Raw genomic sequence first — 19,113 nt, 5'->3', positions numbered from 1 at the left:
GTTATTCTTCTCTCCCTTTATTTTGACCCAAATGCTCCCACTTTGGCTTTGAGGTTCTAAATCTTGGATCTCTTCACAGGTATACACATCCCTGACATATAACGCCACTCCTCCTCCTTTCTTGTCTGGTCTGTTTCTCTGAAATAGATTGTATCCCTCCATTATTACATTCCAGTCGTGGGACTTATCCCACCAGGTTTCAGTGATGCCTATTATGTCATATTTAGTTTGCTGTACCAAGAGCTCAAGCTCATCTTGTTTATTTCCCATGCTTTGCGCATTAGTGTACAGACATTGAAGTCCATTAATCATTCTCCCGTGTCTCTTATTTAAGGTTTTTTTCCTCCCACCACTAGGTCTGCGTGCTGTTTGCTCCATTTGGTCTATGACTCCATTTGGTCTATTCTGTTTGCTCCATTTGGTCTACTCTGTTGATATGTGAAGGGATACATTGAAGTTCCTGCTGATTCAGTTTGCAACTCTCATTCTAGGGTGGTGCCTAAGCTTTACCAGCACATCATGGCCTTGGCATTTGAAATCAAGGAGATCAACGAAGACCCTCACATCCTACCCAATATCACCTTGGGCTTCCACTTATATGACAGCTATATCAGTACAAGGAGCAAATGTCTTGCCACACTGCTGCTTTTATCCATGGTAGAAAAATTTGTCCCTAACTATATATGTGATGTTGAAAGTTATCTGGCATGGGTCATTGGGGGACTGGATTCTGAAATCTCCTTTTATATGGCTACTGTTTTGGATATCTATAAGATTCCACAGGTAGGACACCTATGTACAATACCTCTATTAGCTTGCATAGAGGAAGAGGCAGGTTCCTCAGCATCAGTTCCGGATGAAGATGAAATTGCAAGGAGAACCATGTACACCACCTTGAGTTCCTTAGAAAATAAAGGTTGTACATAATTGTAATATAAGCAAACAGTCAGACTGACAGACAGACAAACCTGAATAAAGGGGAAGGTTGCAATAGCTGAAAAAAATATGTAACTCTCCCCTGTCTTACACACACATTTAGATCACTTACAGTATATACCAAAGGCCACTGATGGGAGAGTGGGCTCGTCTCTTGTAATGGGGTATGGGGTTGCTTGTGCGTAAGTCGCAAACTGCTCCGAGCTGAGTAGTTTGGTCAAAACTTTCCCCAGGCTGGACAGTCAGTACACCGTGACTGTCTCAATCACTGGCAGAATCCGTCAGTGGGCGTTTCCTGAATTTCTTCCAACATAGAAGTTCTTTCACACCCAATTGCCGCCTGCCTTCTCTGCGTGAAACCTTTCTACGCAGAGTGGGCGTCCCCAGAGGAGGTCCCGTACTCTCCCCGCTGGCTTCACTGGAAGAGTCCTGGAGCCTTCTCTCCGAAGTTCCCTCAGACTCCCCTTTCTCCCTGGCGTCACGTCTATTTCCTTCCCCAGCGGAGGCTTCCTCTCTCTCCTTGCTGGTTCCCTCTCCAGCATCCTTTTGGAGCCTCACCACCACCCTTGGCTCCGATGGCAGTTTCCTGACATCTCTCACCAGCAGTTTTGGTTATGCATCATTTTCTGCTTAGTTAGGAGGGTATCTGAATTGAGCTGCTGAGGAAAAGGGGTAATTACTTACAGGATAAAAGCAATAATATTTTAGGCACCAGTGGAAAAATTAGTGAGGAGGGCATGTCAAATAAGCTGCTGGGGAAGTGGGGGAATTGTTTACAGCTTAAAAAAACCTTACAATTAGGAGCCAGTACAATAACTCATCCTCTTTAGCCCACTGGACATAATTAGAGATATAGAGAAGTTATGGCAAACTGCAGATACCATCCAGTTCCGCAGGCGAATAGTAAAAGTAGTTAGCAGCTGATTCACAAGTGAAATAAATGTTCATAAATAAAGTCTGAGAAGAATCCGCACAGTTTTGCTGTGTGATGGGGCATGTGCAGCATGAAGAAGAAAGACGAAGCTCCAGAGAAGAAATGTGCATCTAACCCAAGTTGCAATTCTGACAAAGCCAGATAATATCCAGGAATTCTGCTGTTGGAGGCATGGTATGTTCCCCCATTCAGTTTGACCCTGCCAAATTTTCCAATGACATAAAAAATTTTGTTTGTTTTTAAGTGAAGTAGACATAATGTTCTGCTCCAGTCATAAGTGTGTTAAAAAGATTCATAGAAATAATATAAAACAGACACAGGTCCCTTTCCAGTCATCAAATTAAAGGTTTAAAAATGAGAAAAGGGAGATGATCCCAGTTTTCATCCCATCTGCATGTGTTTCTTTTGTAAAACTAAGAGAGAGGCAAACAAACCCTGAAACATTAGCAAAGGGCGTATTAGACTAACAGGCTTCACCTCATAATGTATATGAATACTGTGAAAGGAATCTACTTTGTCTCTTTTATTCTTCCATTTACTTTTTAGTTCATTTATGGCTCTGCTCCGGTGATGAATGATAGAAGCCCAGGGCTTCCCTTCTACCAGATGGCAGCCTCAGAAGCCCTTCAGTATGAGGGAATTCTCTCTTTGCTTCTGCATTTCAGGTGGACGTGGATTGGAGTCATTGCAACGGACAATGACAATGGAGAAAGATTTGTGCAAACCATTTTCCCAATGTTTACCAAGCGTGGTGTCTGCTTTGCATTCCTGGAAAGAGTCCCCTGTTTAAGTTTTATTTCTGAAATTGATGGCATGCTACAACAGGGGACCAGTATAAACCATAAATTTTTTAGCAGCACAGCTTATGTAATAGTTGCCCATGGAGAATCTTATTCCATGGGAACTTTTAGATGGCTTCCATACCAAGAATCATAGAATCATAGAGTTGGAAGAGACCACAAGGGCCATCGACATGACATACAATATAAAAAGTAAAGTATGGATAACAACTGCCAATGTTGAGTTCACTTCATTTGTCACTCAAAGGAACTGGGATGCAGGAATATTCAATGGTGGTATATCCTTTGAGATTCACTTCAGAAACCCACCAGGATTTCATCTGTATGTTGTACACAGAAACCCTTCCAGCACAGATGGGAACGGTTTTATCAGGGACTTCTGGCAACAGGCCTTTGGATGTGTATTTCCAGATATGACTGCAGACAAGGTGGAGGGGAAAATTTGCACTGGAGAAGAGAAGCTGGAGAACCTTCCTGGATCATTTTTTGAAATGAGCATGACAGGCCACAGTTACAGTATCCACAATGCTGTCTATGCCATGGCTCATGCTTTACATGCCATGTCCACATCCAGACTCAGGCACAGAGGAATGGCGTACAGACGGAGAGGGAAGAATCCGAATCCACAGTTTTGGCTAAACATTCTCAACTTGAAGAGGCCTGTTATTTCCTCACAAGGGATTGGTTTCCACAGTGTTGTCAACTTGCTCCTTCATCTCAGACATGAAAACGTGCTTCTATGAAAGAAGTTTGCAGACCACTGATATGTTACTGCATTCAAAGATAAGAAGCGGCAGTAATGGTCAAGAGAGATGTTCAGCATTATCTCTATCCCATATGCTCCAAGTCCTCCCTCAGATCACGTGATCATACACCACTCTGGTGTCTCCTGAGATGAACAGGGACAGAAGAAAAGAAGTGTGGGGCGGGGGAGATAAAGAAAGGTTGTTAAAACGGGGAAAGGGAGGGAGAGGGATGTGGGAGAGAGAAAATTGGTGGTCTCTCCATCCCTGGACCTGACTTCACTCATAGTTAACTGTATTACCCCCACCAATTTCTATCATTTTTTCCTACAGGAAGAAAAAAAAATGCTCCACCCTGCATTAGACTGCAGCCTTTTCGAAACAATTGCCTTTTCTGTTTTCAATCTAGCTCCATCACTTTCTGAGAAGTATCTCATTTAATAATACGGCCGGAGATGTGGTCTTCATCAACCGGAATGGAGAGGTGGTATCTTGCTTAGATATTGTCAGTTGGATTATATTCTCCAACCAAAGTTTGCACAGAGTGAGCATTGGGAGGATAGATCCGCAGACTTCTCAAGACCAATCATTCATCCTTGATGAAGATGCCATAACATGGCACAGTTGGTTTAATCAGGTAGGACCACATTATTAGATAATTCCAAAGAAATTCAGTATTGCCTAAGCAATGATCATAACTTCATGTCTACTCTCTGTCTTTTAAACAGCATGTTCCTGTGTAGAACATGACCAATGCATACAGAGAGCCAGTGTGGTGTAGTGGCTAAGAGCAGTAGTCTCGTAATCTGGTGAACCGGGTTCGTGTCCCTGCTCCTCCACATGCAGCTGCTGGGTGACCTTGGGCTAGTCACACTTCTCTGAAGCCTCTCAGCCTCACTCACCTCACAGAGTTTTTGTTGTGGGGGAGGAAGGGAAAGGAGAATGTTAGCCGCTTTGAGACTCCTTAGGGTAGTTATAAACACTTCTTCATCCAAGTACCAGATTAAGAGCCAAAAGGTTACTGCTAGAAGTCATTCAAGGAATAAAGGCAAATAATTTATTTTACTATATTTATAAATATTTTATAAATATTTCTTAACAATTATAAAATACTGGTTTTTAACTGAGGAAAAGCCCCAAGATTTTGCCTTTCTTGCTAAAAGGTGGGGTAGTGCTATGTAATCACAACACCTACACATCCCAGAACAATAGAGGGCGTATGACATCACTTCAAACATTACTACTACAGTGGTACCTCGGGTTAAGTACTTAATTCGTTCTGGAGGTCCGTTCTTAACCTGAAACTGTTCTTAACCTGAAGCACCACTTTAGCTAATTGTGCCTCCTGCTGCTGCAGCGCCGCTGGAGCACAATTTCTGTTCTTAACCTGTACTTAAGTACTTAACCTGAAGCACTATTTCTGGGTCAACGGAGTCTGTAACCTGAAGCGTATGTAACATGAAGTGTATTTAACCCGAGGTACCACTGTACTAAAAAAAATAAAACCATTTTACATATTTCTGAAATGCTAACTCAGGTTAGTAACATAGAGAGGGGCCCAGGAACATGAAGATTTCCAAACTCATTGTTCTCTTGCTGATCATTCTGCTCTTTCATTTACGGAATAGACTCGGCCTCTTTCTCTCTGTACAGCCACCTTGCTGCTACGACTGCATCCCTTGTGCAGAGGGGAAGATTACAATCCAGGATGGTAGGAGAAATAAATAGATTAAATTGATCCAGACTCAGCACTAATAATTGAAAGGTGTTGTAAGGACGGCTGAGTTTACTTTTCAAAAAAGATAATCTACTCTGCGTGTGATCCTCCCTGGGCATTGCCTTTCAGATAGTCTAAATATGCCAATCAAATGAGAATGACCATGCATTCAGAGTAGTTGGATGGTATGTGGTTGAAAGCACTTCCTCCTCCTCCTCCTCCTCCTCTTCTACTTCTTCTACTTCTTCTTCTTCTTCTTCTTCTTCTTCTTCTTCTTCTTCCTCTTCCTCCTCCTCCTCCTCCTCCTCCTCCTCCTCCTCCTCCTCCTCTTCTTCTTCTTCTTCTTCTTCTTCTTCTTCTTCTTCTTCTTCTTCTTCTTGTGTGATAAGGTCACCAAACCAGCCCCTTGATAGAATAAAATTCACACTGACACATAATTTTGGTTTAAGATTATTGGGCAAAATTTTAGGCCACAACTATATTGATTACAGAAATGTGAGTGGTATTGGCTTAGGAATTGGCAAAGGACCAATTCCTGCCCCTTTTGCAGGAAGTCAGTAAGGATAAACCACCCAAAGAGGAAGCCACATTGGGGAAACCCTCCTGCATCTCTCCTCTGTGTCCCCAGAGGCCTGGCATGGCCCTAGTCCCTCAAGCGGACTTCAGACAGGAACCAGGCCCTGGATTCCTTTAACAGAATACCCTTGGTCAATGGAGGGGCAGGAGATGGCTGACCTCCCCTCCTCCACAAAGCAATGAGCCAATGCCTAACCGCCAAACCTTACGAAGTTGTGGAGATTGCTAAGAGGTAGGCGAAAACCAAGTGGCCATTGACAATCTGCCAAATGCAAACATTCCTACCCGGCTCCCGGCCTAAGACAGATGACCAACCAAAGTCCAAAGTAAGGCCAGAGAACACATAAAATAAAGGAAGGGTGGGTGGGTGTTCAGCAGTGTGAAGCAGGTTCCTGACACGCCTCACACTGCAGCTTTTATATCCCCCCACAATCACCCCACAGAAAAATGATTGGCCAAGAAGCCCAGGTGATCGTGGTGCCACCCTGGCATGATGGCGCTACTCCACCCACGCCGGGGGGGGGGAAGGTTGGGGGCCTGACCGCAACCAGGAGCACCCTTAAAAATGATCCCACTTCTGCTTCTTCGATTACTCATAGCCGAGTAAGATATCCCTAACCCTAACCATAAGCAAAGTTTTCACAATGAGTCCATAAGTGACTGTGGAGGCAAATTCTGGATCCACATGTCCTTCCACAGTGGGGATATTGGTTTCCAGATCAGAGTTGATCATGGTGTAGATTTGCCAAGCATGCCTTTCTCTTTGCATGTTTCTACCTTGCGTCCTGAGCATATCTAAAGGGGGCCTTGCCACTCCTTCTGACTTACACAGGCTGCACCCTGGCTAATGTGAATAAACATTCAGATGGCAACGGCACTGGCTGTGACACTTACAGGACCACATAGCTCTGAACCAATTAACTAACTAGAGTGAAATAAAATACTGACGTGGAAACTAATCCTGCAATACAATTTTAGCAGACCACAAGGAAGCTTCTTTGTTTAAACTGGGAGTCAGTATGCATGCTCACATTGTTTGTAATTTGGACCAATCATAAGGAGACAACAAAGTGCCTTAAGAGGAAATGGGGTGAGGGAAACAAAGTCTCTCAATTGGATAGGAAATTTAAACTAAATGGAATGTGTGGAATTTGTGCCAAACGTATAAAACTGTTTCGAACCCTTTGTATGACGTTTAGTTGTTTTAGGTTAGTTATGTTAGTTATCCCCAGTTGAACCTTCTGCGCAGAATTAAACATTTTGGATTACAGTGGTACCTGTGGTTATGTACTTAATTCGGTCCGGAGGTCCGTTCTTAACCTGAAACTGTTCTTAACCTGAAGCACCACTTTAGCTAATGGGGCCTTGCGCTGCCACCACTCCGCTGCCTTGCGATTTCTGTTCTTATCCTGAAGCAAAGTTATTAACCCGAGTTATTATTTTTGGGTTAGCGGAGTCTGTAACTGGAAGCATGTGTAACCTGAAGCGGCAGAGAAAAAAAGAGGAGTAGCAACATATGTCAATGAAAAATGGGAACCTAAACTGATCTACAGAGATGAGGAAGGGAGGATATTGGGGGTGCAAATTAATTTCCAAGGGGAAAAACTAAATGTGGTAAACATATATGCCCCAAACTCAAACAAATTAGAATTTTTCAAGAAATTAGAACAAATTTTAATAGAATTAGAAAACAACAGGACGATACTATTGGGAGACTTCAATGCAGTGCCAATGCCAGAAATCGATAGACAAACGGAAAAGAAAAAACGAAACCAAGGGAAGCTACCGAAATCATTTGAAGATTTGGAAGAAAACATGGACTTAGTAGACATCTGGAGACATAAGCATCCAACAGAAAAGCAGTTCACCTTTTTCTCAGAAGTACACAAAAGCTGGGGCAGAATAGATCAAATCTGGATTTCGAGGGAACTTACTTTAAGATCTATAAAATGTGAAATCCTACCGAGAACCCTCTCTGACCACAATCCGACAACATTGGAAATAAAAGGTGTATCACAGGGGGGTTTTAGATGGAGGTTGAACGAATACTTATTAGATAGCAAAGAAATTATTGAAAAAGCTAAAACAACCCTAAAGGAATATTTTGATCTGAACCTCAATGCAGAAACAAACATAGAAGTAGTTTGGGACGCCAGTAAGGCTGTTCTAAGAGGTTTCTTCATTCAACAAAACAATTATAAGAGGAAAATAAGACAGCAAAAGAAAGAAGAAATTCTTGGACAGCTAAGAGAGTGTGAGAAAAAATTAACAGAAAACCCGAAAGATGAACAAAGCATACAAACAACAAAAATATTACGAACACAATACTCATTACTAACAAACCAAGAAATCGAATGGAAAATTAAGTTAATGAAGCAAAAATATTTTGAATCAGCGAACAAAACGGGAAAATTATTAGCTTGGCAACTGAGAAGAAGGCAAAAACAAAATGTGATAAACAAAATAAAGATAGAGGAAGAAGTGACAGAAGACCCAAAAAGAATACAAAAAAACATTTCTTACATTTTATGAGAAGCTATATAAGAAAGAAGAGGAAGATCCAACTCAAATAGAAAAATATCTAGAGGACTGCAGAGGGAAGACCATAACAGAAGAAGAAAGAACTCAGTTAAATAAACCCATAAAAATAGAAGAAATCCAGATTGCGATAAAAAAAATGAAACTGGGAAAGGCCCCAGGACTGGATGGCCTATCTGCCAAATATTATAAAGTTTTAGAAAATCAACTGATACCAGCGCTTTGTGATACTATGAATAACATCTTAGGAGGAGGAAGAATACCAGAGTCCTGGAGAGAAGCTCATATCACGTTAATTCCTAAACCGGATACGGATAAATTGAGTATTAAGAATTATAGGCCGATATCCTTATTAAATAATGATTATAAAATCTTTGCAGATATCATGGCGAATAGATTGAAAAACTGTTTAGTAAATTTAATTCACAAAGACCAAGCAGGATTCCTCCCAAATAGGTTTATGAAAGATAATGTGAGACATATCATAAATATAATTGAACATTTGGAAACCAATAATGAAATACCGGCGGCGTTGATTTTCATAGATGCGGAAAAAGCGTTTGATAACGTTTCTTGGTTGTTCCTAATAAAATCTATGGAGAAAGCAGGGATTGAGGGCGAATTTATGAAAGGAATAGAGGCAATATATTCAAGCCAATCGGCCAAATTGATTATAAACAATAACCTTACAAACTCATTTAAAATCGAAAAAGGAACAAGACAGGGATGCCCTCTCTCCCCGCTTTTATTTATTATGGTACTAGAAGTGTTAGCAAACAAAATAAGAACAATTCCAGAGATCCAAGGAATTAAAGTAGGAATAAAGGAATATAAACTAAAAGCTTATGCAGACGACTTAATGTTATCCTTGGAAGAGCCGCAAGAAAGTATTAGCAAAGCGCTGGAGGCATTGGAGGAATACGGCAAGCTATCCGGTTTTAAATTGAACAAATCAAAGACAAAAATGATGATCAAGAATCTGGGAAAAGATGAAAGAGAAAAATTAGAGAGACAATACGAAATCAAGGTGGCTAGAAAAATTAAATATCTGGGCATATGGCTCACACCAAAAAATATAAATTTAATCCAAGATAATTACTCGACAACATGGAAGGAAATTAAAAAAGATTTAGATACTTGGAACAGAGTTAAACTCTTGTGGATGGGTAGGATGGAGGCAATAAAAATGAATGTACTCCCAAGAATGTTGTTCCTGTTCCAGAATATTCCAGTGATCAGAGGCCCTAAAATATTTAAAGACTGGCAGAAAACCCTTTCGAAATTCATATGGCAGGGGAGAAGGCCAAGGATTAGATTTAAATTACTCACAGACCGAAAGGAGAGAGGGGGCTTTTCAGTTCCGAACCTAAAATTATATTACGAGGCTGCTTGCCTATATTGGGTTAAAGACTGGATAACCCTAGAAAACACCAATTTATTAGATTTAGAAGGGTCTAACAATAGGTTCGGCTGGCACGCCTATCTGTGGTCAAATAAAGAGAAGGTTCACAAAGGGTTTTCAAGTCATATTATTAGAGGACCACTGTATGAAGCTTGGGAGAAAAATAAAAAACTTTTGGAATGGAAAACACCCTGGTGGCTGTCCCCAACAGATATCCTAATAATCAAAAAAGTAAACATGGAAGAGCAAAGACTGACATATGAAGACCTATTGATAAGATTTGAAGGCAGTTGGAAATTAAGACCATACGAAGATCTAAAAGGAAAATTAGCAGGCTGGTAACAGTACCATCAAATAAATGCATTATGGACAGAAGATAAAAAAGTAGGAATGAATGAAAAGAAATCCAAATTCCAGATCGAAATAATTGAAAACAAAACCAAATTATTATCTAAAATGTACAACATATTACTAGAATGGGATACAAAGGACGAAGAAATTAAGGAGGTCATGATAAAATGGGCAACGGACCTGGGACATAACATAGAATACGAACAATGGTCAAAATTATGGAATGATGGAATACAATTCACGGCAAGTGTTGCAATTAGAGAAAACCTAGATAAGATGATATATAGGTGGTATATAACACCAGTAAAATTAAACAAGATGTACAAGACTGGAAATAAGGCCTGCTGGAAATGCAAAATGAAAGAAAGTAATTTCATACATATGTGGTGGACATGCGAGGAGGTCAAGAAATTCTGGAATTTGATTTACAACGAATTAAAAAAAATATTCAAGTACACATTCCCTAAAAAGCCAGAGGCCTTTTTATTAGGTATCATTGGAGAAGAAACAAGGAAAGAAGATAAAACCCTGTTTCAATATTCAACAGCAGCGGCCAGAATATTAATTGCAAAAAACTGGAAAAGCACAAATATACCAACGGTGAGGGATTGGCAAACAAGAATCGACCAAATTTGGATAACCAGAGGCCTGGCACCCAAGATAAAAAAAGTGGAAATCTGCCCAAAGACTTGCTCCGACCATAATGCGGTGAAGATGGATATGAGATTAACTCCAACCGGCTCCTTTAGATGGAGGATGAATGACAACTTGTTTAGAGATCAGGACATTATTAAAAAGGCCCAAAAAGATTTGAAGGACTATTTTGAGATAAACCTGAATACTACGGTGGAAAAAAGAACTGTATGGGACGCAAGTAAGGCAGTCATGAGGGGGTTTCTGATACAACGGAATACTATCAAGAAAAAAGTACAGAATGATAAGAAAGATAAGATCTTGGAGAAAATTAAAGAAGGCGAGAAGAAGTTAAGATCGAGACCGAAATCAAAGGAGATATTAAGAGAAATCAAACACTATCAAGCACAATATTCAAAACTGATAAACCAGGAAGTGGAATGGAAAGTTAAGTTAATGAAACAAAGATCCTTTGAATCGGCAAATAAATGTGGAAAGCTGCTAGCATGGCAGCTGAAAAAGAGACAAAAGTTGAACACAGTAACAAATTTAGAAATTGAGGGAAGAAATATTCAGAACCCAGTGGAAATCAGAAAGTCCTTCCAGAGATATTTCAAACAACTATATACTCAAGGGCCGCAAAATGAATCAGAGATAGAACAGTTTCTAAAGAAGAATGGTTTACCAAAGTTGATTCTCCGGAATAGAACAATCCTGAATCATAAAATAACACAATTAGAGATCGAGGAGGCCATTCAGAACATGCAATTGGGCAAGTCTCCAGGGCCGGATGGGCTTACCTCCAAATATTATAAGACATTGAAAGACTATTTGATACATCCATTAATGGAGGTTTGCAATGAAATTATGGAGGGGAAGAAGGCACCGGAGTCATGGAAAGAAGCTTTCCTCACATTGATACCTAAATTAGAAACTGAAAAGACACAACTTAAGAATTACCGCCCCATCTCCCTCCTAAATGTGGATTACAAAATATTTGCAGACATTTTAGCAAGTAGATTTAAAAAAGTCTTAAATGAAGTAATTCACAAGGACCAGGCAGGCTTTCTCCCAGGTAGACATTTGTTTGCAAACACAAGGAACATTATTGATATTTTGGAACTCCTGCAAACAAACATTAACACAAAAGCAGTTTTGATATTTATAGATGCGGAGAAGGCCTTTGATAATATCTCCTGGAAGTTCATGAAGAAAAATTTGGAAGGAATGGGAGTGGGGCGGGGTTTTTATAATGGGATAGAGGCAATTTATTCAGAGCAAAAGGCAAAACTGATAGTCAACAATGTGGTGACAGAAGAGTTTAGAATTGAAAAAGGAACACGACAAGGTTGCCCTATATTCCCTTTGTTATTTATATCGGTCCTAGAAGTGCTCTTGAATATGATTAGAGGAGACCGGGGGGTGGAAGGTATCCAGGTCGGAGCGAAACAATACAAACTGAAAGCATTTGCAGATGACCTAGTTTTGACCCTACAGGAGCCAGAGCCCAGTACTAAAAGGGTATTACAACTGATTTATGAGTTTGGTCGAGTGGCAGGATTTAAACTTAATAAGCAAAAAACTAAGGTTTTGGAAAAAAATTTGACTTCTTCAGAATCAGAAAGGTTTCAGAAAGAGACAGAATTAAATGTGGTTAAAAAAGTGAGATACCTAGGGGTAAATATAACAGCGAAGAACAGGAACTTATTTAAAGACAATTATGAAAAATGTTGGTCTGAAATTAAAAGGGATTTAGATGTTTGGTCAAGACTGAAATTTTCTTTGACAGGACATATTGCTGCAATTAAGATGAATGTATTGCCAAAAATGTTATTTTTGTTTCAAACTTTGCAGATTGTGGACAAAATGGAGTGTTTTGGGAGGTGGCAGAGAGATATTTCAAGATTTGTCTGGCAGGGCAAAAAGCCCAGAATTAAGTTTAAGATATTAACTGACGCTAAAGAAAGAGGGGGATTTGCCCTGCCAGACCTAAAGTTGTATTATGAATCAGCAGCTTTCTGCTGGTTGAAAGATTGGCTACTTCTTGAGAACACTGATGTTTTAGATTTGGAAGGATTCAACAATGCGTTTGGGTGGCATGCATATCTATGGTATGACAAGGCTAAAATACATAAGAATTTTAAGAACCATGTTGTCAGAAAAGCCGTATTTAATGTCTGGTTGAAATATAAAGACTTATTGGAAAACAAGACCCCAAGGTGGTTATCACCAATGGAGGCTAAGGCCGTGAAAAAACTCAATATGGAGGCCAAATGGCCAAAATATTGGGAAATAATAGAAAAAGATGGAGATAACTGGAGGTTGCAGAGTATGGACAAAATAAAAGATAAAGTGCGAGATTGGCTACATTATGCTCAGATTAAAGAAGTTTTTAAGTTGGATAAAAAGGTAGGATTCCAGGTGGAAAAATCAAAGTTAGAAACTGAACTGTTAGAACCCAGCTCTAAGATACTTTCAAGAATGTATAAATGCTGTTAAAATGGAATACACAGGATGAAACGGTCAAATCAGCCATGATAAAATGGGCACAGGACATAGGGTACAACATCATGTTTGCTGACTGGGAAAAGTTATGGACTACAGGTTTGAGATTTACGGCATGTAATGCCTTGAAAGAAAATATTATGAAAATGATATACAGGTGGTACATGACCCCAGTCAAGCTTGCAAAGATATACCATGTGTCTGATAATAAATGTTGGAAGTGTAAACAAGCTGAAGGAACATTCTTTCACCTCTGGTGGACTTGCCCTAGAGTGAAGGTTTTCTGCGAAATGATTTACAATGAACTGAAAAAGGTATTTAAGTATACCTTCCCTAAGAAACCAGAGGCCTTTCTCTTGGGCATTGTTGGTCAGAGTGTGCAAAAGAAGGATCGAACCTTTTTTATGTACGCTACAAAAGCAGCAAGGATACTCATCGCTAAAAGCTGGAAAACTCAAGAATTACCCACACTGGAAGAATGGCAGATGCAACTGATAGACTATATGGAACTGGCGGAGATGACGGGCAGAATCCGAGACCTGGGAGAAGAACTGGTGGAGGAAGACTGGAAGAAATTCAAGGACTATCTACAAAAATGTTGTAAATTGTATGATTGTTAAGAAAGATGTAAGATTACCAAAAACATGGCTTCAACAAACTAGTTATAAAGAATATAAATTTAAATTCAATTGGAAGATGAAAAGATAAATCTGGGATAAGTAATATTTTATGATTAAGCTTCAATAAGTGTATGCTAAACCCCAAAATTTGAGATATTAAATATTGGAAAATTATATTATATGAATTAAATCAAGTTAATAATTTGCTGGTAAAATTTATGTTTAGAAAGCAGGAACAAGAGATGTGAGGAAGTCCAAAGTTGAGAATGAAAGGTGGATAATGGAAAATATTATGTTATTATGTATGTTTTTTATTGGTTATACAAAATTTAATAAATATTATTATATATATAAAAAAAAGGATTGGCAAACAAAATTATTTGAATTTGTCGAATTGGCAAAAATGACGCAAAAAATTAGAAATCAAAAAAATACAAAGTTAATTGATGATTGGAATAAATTTATGGTCTATATTGAAGGAAATTATAGAAACATACCAACTATAGCAGATTTGTTATAAAACTTACGATGTATAAATCAGTAATCAATACCAGTTGTAGAAGATGAAATTTTTAAATTAAGAAACCCGAAATCAGCAGGGAAGGAGGTCAGTTTGTGTATTTAAACTATGTACTTAAATTTGTCATGTACATTAGTTGTTCTTTCTTTTTTCTTTTTTCTTTTTCTTATCTTCTTTTCTGTACGATGTGTAGTTGTATTTTTCTTTTAATTTATTTTTCTTTTGTGTATGTTGTAAGAGAAACTCAATAAAAAGAAATTTAAAAAATAAATAACCTGAAGCGTATGTAACCCGAGGTACCACTGTACATTCCCCCTCAAGGACTCATGTGGTTTAGTGGCATATCCATGACATAGAGAAAGCAATACCTCATTGCATAGCATAAAACAGTACTAAACATGTGCTTTGATTTAAACAGAGCTCTTTTCTTCTCAGACAGAAAGTAAACATTTCACTAAACTGAAATCTATGACCTAATATATTTGTTTCCCCCCAGATATGAATGACTGTAATAAATGCCCAGACAAAGACTATCCAAGCAGGAACCGTGCCGCATGTCTGCCCAAGGATATAAGCTTCTTGTCTTATGAAGAACCTTTGGGCATCAGTTTATCCTGTTTCTCTCTTTTCCTTTCCTTGATCACAGCTCTGGTACTAGGTATATTTATGAAGCACCACAACACACCCATTGTCATTGCAAACAACCGAAACCTCACTTACGCTCTCCTCATCTCTCTCCTGCTCTGCTTCCTTTGTGCATTGCTCTTCATTGGCCGACCTGAGAAGGTGACATGCCTCCTCTGCCAAACAGCTTTTGGCATCATCTTCTCAACTGCTGTTTCTGGTGTCCTGGCAAAAACATTCATGGTGGTTTTGGCCTTCATGGCTACAAAACCAGAATCCAGGATGAGAAAATGGGTGGGGAAAGGACTAGGCCACTCCATTCTCCTTTCCTGCTCCATTTTTCAAGTAGGCATATGCACTGTGTGGCTGGCAACCTCTCCCCCATACCCAGATGTGGACATGCACTCAATAACAGAAGAAATTTTACTAGAATGTAATGAGGGGACTGTGACAATGTTTTACTGTGTCCTCATCTACATGAGCTGCCTGGCAACTGTGAGTTTTGTTATGGCTTTCCTTGCCAGGAAGTTACCAAACAGTTTCAATGAAGCCAAGTTTATCACTTTCAGCATGTTGGTCTTCTGCAGTGTTTGGCTGTCCTTTATTCCCTCCTACCTGAGCACCAAGGGAAAATATATAGTAGCTGTGGAGATCTTCTCCATCTTAGCCTCTGGTGGTGGGTTGCATCATCTTCCCCAAATGTTACATAATCATTCTGAGGCCTGAGCTGAACAATAGGGAACAGCTAATAAGGAAGAAAAATTAAAGAAATGAGAAACCTGTCATCTGCTTTATTTGTGATTTCCTCTGTGTTTACAGTAGAATATTTGGAAATATAAGTTCAGCTGCTGCCTTTTATAATTTTTTCTAGAGTCTGAATTCCCATCATTGAAATTTTCTTTGTAAAATTGACTTATTTGCTTTGAGGAAAACAATCATACATTTACACATACATTATTCTGTTGCAGCATGTGTTGACAAGAAGAATTAGAGCAATTCTTGTCAAAATATACATGTAAGGAAATCTGTAAGGTAAAGGTAAAGGTACCCCTGCCCGTACGGGCCAGTCTTGACAGACTCTGGGGTTGTGCGCCCATCTCACTCAAGAGGCCAGGGGCCAGCGCTGTCCGGAGACACTTCCGGGTCACGTGGCCAGCGTGACAAAGCTGCATCTGGCGAGCCAGAGCCGCACACGGAAATGCCGTTTACCTTCCCGCTGGTAAGCAGTCCCTATTGATCTACTTGCACCCGGAGGTGCTTTTGAACTGCTAGGTTGGCAGGCGCTGGGACCGAGCAGCGGGAGCGCACCCCGCCGCAGGGATTCGAACCGCCGACCTTTCGATCGGCAAGCCCTAGGCGCTGAGGCTTTAACCCACAGCGCCACCTGCGTCCCTAAGGAAATCTGTATCTAGCCTTAATTCTCACAGCTTTCAGTATAATGTGAAACTGTACTATTGCAGGCCATGGAATATTTGAGTATTCATTTATGGTCTATTGTTCTGCACTGCTCACAGTCAGATTTCATCATCAACTATCCATACTCAAGATCGTAGAAATGGAAGATAATCCTCTTGAGTCAGGCCGATGGCCCATCTTGTACGGCAGCCTGTACTCACACTGACCAACCAGATTCCTGTGGGAAATAGAAATACTTTATTGTTTACAGTGAGATTAAAACTTCAAGCTGCATCCAAAAGCAAATGCATTGTCTCCTCCATTGTTTCCTATGGCATTGAGTTCCATAGATTATCTATGAACTGTGAAATAATTTACCCCCCATTGAATTGGGTTCCCTCCCCCCAAGATTTTGTCTGAATCAGGTCTCCTTGGTGAAATTCAGAGAACTAGATTTCTGCCCTGGTGCTTGGAAAAGATGGCAACAAAGAACCATGCACAGTTCATTGGGCAGAGCATACAACAAAGCCACACTGAAAAGTTTTATTTTTACCAACACAAGTGATGGATCAGAACACTATATTCTTAATACAAATATGTATTATATTTCTGGCAAGTATATTGTTGGACTTTCCACTGACTGTTGGCATCCTTCAGCCAATGTTTGATGAGCAGATAAAATTGATTAGACCTAACCATGATGAATGGAGAATACAAGTAAACCAGAGCTTAATCAGGTTGAAAGTGGAATCAAAGAGGACAGAGAGACTTCAAGTTGTATGTGTATTCCCATAATGGACCTCAGCTTTCTAGAATCCAGGCTTAACCTCTGAATTTATTCCTGTTATACAGCTCCTAAGGGCACAAAGCCACTGCTTTCTCTTAGTTTCAGCCGTAAAGCAGAGCCTACGTTGCCTGCTTGTACTCCCTTCTCTGGGAGTAAGGCCCATTAAATCTTAAAACACTTGTTTCTGAGTAGACATCTGTACTGTTATAAAACAAGCTAACTATGTTGTTAATGAGTGTCTGTAAGATTATGCCCCCCCCCCTTGCAGAAGGTCCAGGTATTCAAGTGGAGAAAGAAATGGAAGGAAGTAGAACTAATAATAATGATAATGATAGTAATAATTTTGTTATTTATAACCCACCCATATGGCTGTGTTCCCCAGCCACTTTAACACAGTAAAATATATTATTTCTTTTCCTGTTATCTGCTTTCAATCCCCCTAGTGCAGGGATGGGAAGCCTATAGCCCTCCAGATATTTCTAGACTACAGCCCTCATCATTGCTGACCATTTTCGATACTGACTGCGGTTGGTGGGTTTTGGAATCCCTCAACATCTGGTGTGCCACACATCCCCAACCCCTGCCCTAGCCGAAGTGAAGCAGAATACATATTTAAAAAATAAAATGCATAAGTTTGCAGATGAAGCCAGAGACATCAGCATCACTGAATGTATTTGGACACTGAATTAAAATTCACCAAAAAGCTGGATAGTGAGGCTCAGCAACTTTGGGAATCCTGTCCAGCCTCAGCTGCATCTGGATGAACTGTGGAGTCTGAGAGATTTCAATAATCCTCTTTCTCCATGTGGTGCCAGCTGACATAGGCTGACAGAATTAGGAGAGATTTTACATAAGGCTCTATAAAAGGAGTCATACAGGAGGGCATGGGGCACCAACTCAACCTCTCCAGAGTCACCGAGGCATTTGCCCATGGGGGTGTAGGCAAACATGTGTGCCCAGGCCATTGGGGAAGGAGGCTGAGAGGAAGTGGACACAATTGTAATCCCCCAGAACAGCAATGAGTGGTTATTGCAGACATACCACACGGCTGGTGTGAATCCAGGTCCACTCAGCCAAATTCCATGATGCTGACAACACCATGATAATTTTGGAGTCTTCTGTCAGCAACACTCTCGTTTTCTCAGCCATTTTCCGGCATCACTGTCTTTCAGATTCACCCTGGGTCACTTGGCTTTCCTGGACCTCTGCCTATCCTCCTTGCCATCCCAATATCTCTCTTGGATTTCCTTGCCCAATATCAGATCATCTCCTTCCAGAGCTGCATGACACAAATCTTCTTTGTCCATGTGTTTGTAGGCAGTGAGATGCTCCTGCTGGTAGCCATAGCAATTGACCACTATGTGGTCATTTCCCATCCCCTCCATTATGCCTTGCTCAAGAGCCGGCCTCATTGCATTCCCTTTCTCCTTGCCTCCTAGGCTGGTGGGCTCCTCCATGGCACTGCACTATTGGGTTTCATTAGTAATGTGCCTTTCTGTGGGCCCAAACAAGTGGACAGTTTCTTCTGTGACCTCCCATTGGTCATCAAGTTGTCTTACATTGACACAAATCCCTTGGAGGTCATGATGGTCACCAACAATAGAATTTTGTCATTAGTGTCTTTTATTGGCCTGCTCATCTCATACGGATTCATCCTCTACACAATCTGCTCCCAAGGTCCATCTGAAGGAACCACCAAGGCTGCCTCCACATGCACCTCTCAACTCATTGTGGTCAACATGTGCTTTTGGCCCTGTTTGTTTATTTACCTGCGTCCATCAGCCCGGTTCATAATTGATAAAGTGCTTTCAGTCTTCTATACCTGTATCACCCCCTTGCTAAACCCAACTATCTATGCTTTGAAGAACAAGGAGGTAAAGGCTGCAATCAGAAGCCTTTCAGCAAGGCTTTATGGGCAGGTTTCCACTCAGGGCCATCCCCACCACTAGACAGCATGAGGCAGCCACCTCTAACAGCTGAATTTGGTTGTCACAGAATGGTCAGTTATTTAATTCACTGTTTCAATGCATTT

At 40.3% G+C, this 19,113-nt stretch overlaps 1 protein-coding gene and 3 pseudogenes across 4 annotated transcripts in view; all 4 read left to right on the top strand.

Moving 5' to 3' along the window:
- The window catches only part of LOC307202047 (vomeronasal type-2 receptor 26-like), a 39,806-nt pseudogene extending 23,885 nt beyond the window's left edge, over positions 1–15,921 (top strand). The window contains exon 2 of the transcript XR_013843914.1: positions 14,772–15,921. The product of XR_013843914.1 is annotated as a vomeronasal type-2 receptor 26-like (transcript). The remainder of the gene's footprint in view (positions 1–14,771) is intronic.
- Positions 1–19,113, top strand: part of LOC307201991 (vomeronasal type-2 receptor 26-like) — a 139,822-nt gene that overhangs the window by 9,441 nt on the left and 111,268 nt on the right. The window lies entirely within an intron of this gene.
- Positions 2,426–6,313, top strand: LOC307200475 (vomeronasal type-2 receptor 26-like; annotated as a pseudogene). The gene is made up of 4 exons: positions 2,426–3,332; positions 3,823–4,050; positions 5,067–5,124; positions 6,306–6,313. The product of its transcript is annotated as a vomeronasal type-2 receptor 26-like (transcript).
- LOC307200474 (olfactory receptor 4K3-like) lies at positions 16,999–19,030 on the top strand (annotated as a pseudogene). The gene is made up of 2 exons: positions 16,999–17,071; positions 18,207–19,030. The product of its transcript is annotated as an olfactory receptor 4K3-like (transcript).

This window comes from Podarcis cretensis (genome assembly GCF_951804945.1).
Source record: "Podarcis cretensis genome assembly, chromosome: 13".
Lineage (NCBI taxonomy): Eukaryota > Metazoa > Chordata > Lepidosauria > Squamata > Lacertidae > Podarcis > Podarcis cretensis.
This window is presented reverse-complemented; position numbering and strand designations above follow the sequence as displayed.